This window comes from Cynocephalus volans, chromosome 8 (genome assembly GCF_027409185.1).
Source record: "Cynocephalus volans isolate mCynVol1 chromosome 8, mCynVol1.pri, whole genome shotgun sequence".
Taxonomy (NCBI): domain Eukaryota; kingdom Metazoa; phylum Chordata; class Mammalia; order Dermoptera; family Cynocephalidae; genus Cynocephalus; species Cynocephalus volans.
In genome coordinates this window covers 104241853-104247234 of record NC_084467.1, presented here as the reverse complement: position 1 = coordinate 104247234, position 5382 = coordinate 104241853, and the positions used below count along the sequence as shown (strand labels likewise).

General features: G+C 36.5%; 1 pseudogene; it reads left to right on the top strand.

The window, feature by feature from the left end:
* Nucleotides 1-263: 263 nt before the first annotated feature.
* LOC134382965 (riboflavin kinase-like) lies at nucleotides 264-814 on the top strand (annotated as a pseudogene).
* The last annotated feature ends 4568 nt before the right edge of the window (nucleotides 815-5382 follow it).

The following is a 5382-nucleotide window of genomic DNA, read 5'->3' as shown; positions in this document are numbered from 1 at the left end:
ATGAGTTAACAAATGGTGCTGAGAAAATTGGATATCAACATGCAAAAGAATGAAGTTAGACCCTTACCTTACACCACACACAAAAATTAACTCCAAATTAAGAGCTAAAACTATAAAACTCTTAGAAGAAGAAAACATAGCAGTGAGATGCAGCCCCTGAGTTGCCTGGCAGCTTCTATTGGTTGGGTCAGTGGTGTGAGGGACCTACCACAGCATGTCGTTGGTGGCACCCAGCCAGTGGTAAGCCTTCCCAGCTGGCAGAGCTGCCATCCATGTCCCCCAGCTGTTTTGGGGGGTCCAGGTACCACCTCCACAGCGGCTCCACAGCCTGCACCCTGAGCGGATGGTGTCATGAAGCGCCTGCCATTCTTCTGCTGGGGGCCAAATGGTGCAGAGCTTTGGCCACAGCTCCAAGCAGCTGGGCGTTCCTCATGCCTAACTTTCCCAAATAAGTACTAGAAAATCCTCCAACTGATGTATCCACTGGCATTTATTATGGTTGGGCCAGTGTTGGAAGTGGAGATGTCCATAAGATGGTGGTGAGCATAGCATGGAACCCACACTACAAGAATATGGAAAAGTCCATGGAAACTCATGTCATGCATGCCTTCAAAGAGGATTTCTATGGGCAAATCCTCAATGTGGCCATCGTCGGCTACCTCAGACCAGAAAATAACTTAGGTTGTTTAGAGACACTTATTCAGCAATTCAATGTGATATTGAGGAAGCTGAGAAACAACTAGATTTACCAGACCATTCAAAACTTAAAGAAGACAACTTCTTCTTTAAAAGCAAAATAATGAATGGCCACTGATGAAAAATCATCTTTTTCATTCACTGTTTCCTAGTGCTTCACTGTTCATAACTATGCAGTCTCATCTTGGTTATATTTTAAAAATCAAACATTTTCCTACAGCTATGAATTAATTTAAACTGTACAATATAGTTACCATATTATGTTTCAATTGTTAAATTAAACCCATCATGCCGTAGTACTAAAAAGATTCATTTAAAAATCAAGATTCTTTTTTATATAATATGTTGATTAAAATGTACCACTAGAAAGATATCAAGCGTCATATAATGGAAATAAAATGTATGTAATTATGGGCAAAAAGTCAAGTCACTAGTTTGAGATGAGAACTATAATTCTCATGGTAAGATAGAAACATGTATGTACATGTATAGCAGATGCTGCTAAACAGAGAAAGCTTATAAAAGTAAAGGCATTAAACAGAAGTTTGATCGTTTATTATAAATCTAAGGGGGGAAATTCAGACTTTGTATTTTTGATATTTTGTGCATTAATATATTATTACAGACATGAAGACTTTGGCCAAGTCCAAGAAATTTTGTTTTAGTCATTTCCTTTATAACGTCACATCATTGTACCATCTTCATTTTTGGCTGGAGCTGCCTAAATTCTGACTGATCTAGACTCCGTCTGCCCATCTTTTTTTGTTTATTTGTTTACTTTCTAAGACAGTAAAACAAGTGTTTTTCCAGTCTAGAGGTCTTATTTTTCTGTTGGATAATATCTCTTTCTTCTTTATAAATGTAGATTTTTTTTTTTTTTTTTTTTTTTGTGGTTGGTTTGTGCTGAGATCTGAACCCTTGACCTTGGTGTTATAATACCATGCTCTATACCGACTGAGCTAACCAGCCAGCCCAACAATTCTCTTTGGCTTTTTTTTTTTTTCCTTTAAACAGTTAACGGTGTCAGATGATTTCTTTTAGAATATCCTACAACTGTACACTTAAACAAGATCTATCTATACCATTTCATCCCTTCACTGTATGAACAGCGATGAAGTACATATATGTGTTACATTTTCGGGGGAGAAAAGCAAACTTCATCTTCAGGTTCTCTCAAGATTTATATAAACACATAGCCATTCATTTATGTGTTATCAGTTTGTTAAAAAAATACGAAATGCTTGTTTTCCCCTAGCGAAACTATATAAGACCCAGTTAAACCATGAAATAGTTACAAAGTTATTTATTTTTAATGTAATTATATGTTCCAGAGCAAATCTAAACTGTCATCGTTGTGTATGCACAATGTAATTTAATGCTAAGGAGTGCTTGTAGCGTGAGGGAAAGACATAAATAAAGTTTTAGTTAAATAATCTTCATACTAGGCATTTTTCCTCCTACTAACTGTATGATTTTTGGCCACTTGAGTCTTTTTGTTCATATTGGCAGAATGCTGAGATCTTTGAATATTTAGGAAATTAAGGTTACATATTGCTTTGGGCTCCTCCAAACAGTAGATTGAATAATTGTTCAGGTTAGCAATGGATTTGGTGGTTGGGGGGCAGGGTATGGGTAGAAGGTAACTTTAAATTATAAGGGTTTTTTTTTTTTCTAATCTGAATAAAATGAGTTAGAGAACTGACTTTAATAAAATATTTATAAAGTATGTTTAAAAAACAACTAAAGCTGTTCTTGGAGAAGAGGGAAGCATGTATAAATTCAGTTGGGTTGTATTATACTTTTTGGTGTATGAATTTATGGCAAACAGCACAGTTTGTGGCTTTTTCATTTCTTTATAAAAATATTTAGAAAGTAAAATTTTTAATTAGAAATTCTATACTTGAAAGAAACCTCAAATATCAGTGGCTTTATGAAGCAAAGTTAAAAACAAATATGGAGAGTGTAAAAACAGGTTTGTGTTTGTTTTGTCTGAAAAGCTTGCTGCTAAGTTCTTTGATATTTTATTGTCACCTTACGTTTTGTTAAATAGAAATCACTTTTGAAAATCAGATAGTGTGTTGTTTAGGGGTTAGCTAATTGTGTCTACATTTTTTAAAGTTTTATATTAAGTATTTATGTATTATAAGAAATCACAGTAGTACCATTTTGATTAGTCTGAATGTTTTCAGGCCTTGAAATAAATCTTGACTAAGTGAAAAAAAAGGAAGAAAGAAAAGAAAAGAAAACATAGGGGAAAACTTCATTTTTTGGATCTGGCAATGATTTCTTGGCTATGACATCAAAGGCACAGGCAACAAAAGAAAAAAATAGGTAAATTGGACTTAATCAAAATTAAAAACTTTTGTACATTAAAGGACACTATCAACTGAGTAAAAAGGCAACCCACAGAATGGAAGGAAATGTTTGCAAATCATATATCCGATAAGGGATAAATATTCAAAATATATAAAGAACTCCTATACCTCAACAACAAAGAAACAACCCAACATGCTACAAGATAGATAAACCTTGAAGACAGTATGCTGAATGAAATAAACCAGACATAAAAGGACAAAAATTATATAGCTCCACTTATGAGGTACTTAGAATAGTCATATTTATAGAAAGAGAAAGAATAAGGATGATTTTCAGGGGCTAGAGAGACAGACGAATGGAGAGTTTTTATTTAATGGGTAAAGAGTTTCAGTTTTGCAAGATGAAAAGAGTCCTGGAGATGACTGGTGGTGATGGCTGCACACAATGTGAAGGTACTTAATGCCATTGAAGTGTATACTTAAAAAGGGTTAAAGTGGCAAATTTTATGTCATATATATTTTACCACAATAAAAAAAAAAATAGTCTACAGGGAATCAATTCATTTCCGTATCTGGAAAACAATTTTATTGAACTCTTACTGAAATAACTGTGTGACATTTATACCTCAATCCCTCACACACAGTCTGCCCTCATGGAGCATATATTCCAGTGGTGGGAGATAGATGATAAATAAGATAAATAAAATATACAATACATTAGATGATAATGAGTGATAAGGAAGAACGTAAAGCAGGGAAGTACAATGGAGAATTTGTATGTGTGTGTGTGTGTGGATGTACTGTGTTAAAATTTTAGATAGGATGGCCAGAGAAGGCCTTACTACAGGGAGAAAATGGAACAAAACCTTGAGGGAAATGAAGAAATCACATGGATATCTAAAGGAGGGAAGTGTTCTAGGCAGAGGTCACAGCAAGTGCAAAGGTCCTGAAGCAGAAGCATACCCAGCATATTTGAGGAATGCAAAGAAGCCAGTGCAGTTGAAGCAGAGTTAGTGGAAGATTAATTTATAATAAGACCAGAGGGGTAAAAGTGGGGAGGAGAGGAATAAAGATCATGTACAGCCCGTTAGGTCAATGTAAGGATTCTGGAGGAGTCTCCAGCCAGACAAGAAGCGGGTAGAGCTTTATTCATTTTATGCAAAGGATTAGGAGAGAGAATCAACATGGCATATAGTAGAGCTGCAAGTTACTCAGAATGGCAAGTTATTCAAGACTGCAGGGCTAGTTGGAAGCAGGAGGACAGGGGAAGTAGCAGGAGAGAAGGCTGGAGGGGAAGGCAGAAGCCAGGTAACAAAGGGCCCTGGCAGTCATACAAAGACTGTGCACCTTATTCTATGGACCCCTGAGGTCAAGTAGCATTTTTTAAAAAAAGAAGTAGTCTAATAGTTGGGGGAAGGATAGATTGGAGAGGAAGGAAAAACCTTTAGGCAGACAAACCAGTTAAGGGATTGTTGTCATGGTTTAGGGAGGGCTGATGAGGATCAGAAATAAATCAGTAGAAAGTAATGAAGACAGAACAAAGACATCTGAGAAATGTTACGGAAATGGGCTTGATCGGTCTTGTTTAGATTTGTGAGGTGATGATGAGTGAGAGTTTTAAGAAGATACCAAGAATCTGGCTTGCTGGATTAAGTGGATGGTGATATTATTCACCAAAACAGGGGAAAATAAAGCTGTTGCTTTGGAAGTGTGGGAAATATGAGTTCAGTTTAGGACATGTATAATTTGAAGTCCCAGTGAGAATCCTGGTGAGCATGATCAGTAGATATCTGGAAATGTGGACCTGATATCTGGGACACCAGGTGGGTCTGGATATATGAGTTAGGGGAGCAGAACATAACAAATAATTTATGCCATGTGCATGGGAGAAATTATGCAGAGTAAGCGTGAGAAGGAAGAAAAAAGTAGTTAAGGATTGTTGGAAGAAGAGAAGCCCCAAAGGTAAGTGGCAGAAACTGGTCACAGAGTGTTGTCACAGAAGCCAAGAGAGGAGAGAATTTCAACTGCGAGGGAGTGGACAACAAACTGTAAGAGCATTAAGAAGTCAAGTGAGGTAAGGACTTTAAAGCGTCCTCTAAAGTTGATGAGTAGGGGGTCAGTGGTAGTATTGGTGAGAGTGGTTTCAGTCTAGTATGGGGCAGAAGATGAGTTAGGTATATGGCAAAAGTGAGTCTTCCATATCTTGTCCGGGCCTTGTTCTCACCGCTCCCCCACTGTTAATTCAGCTAAAAGAAACCTTCTAGACATTTTATCCAGTCTTGTCCGTAGTTCATTTATTGTCATTTTTGACAATGGTTATTTATTATTTTTGCTTTAGGTGTTTCTTCTTGGTTATATTTCAATATGAAGT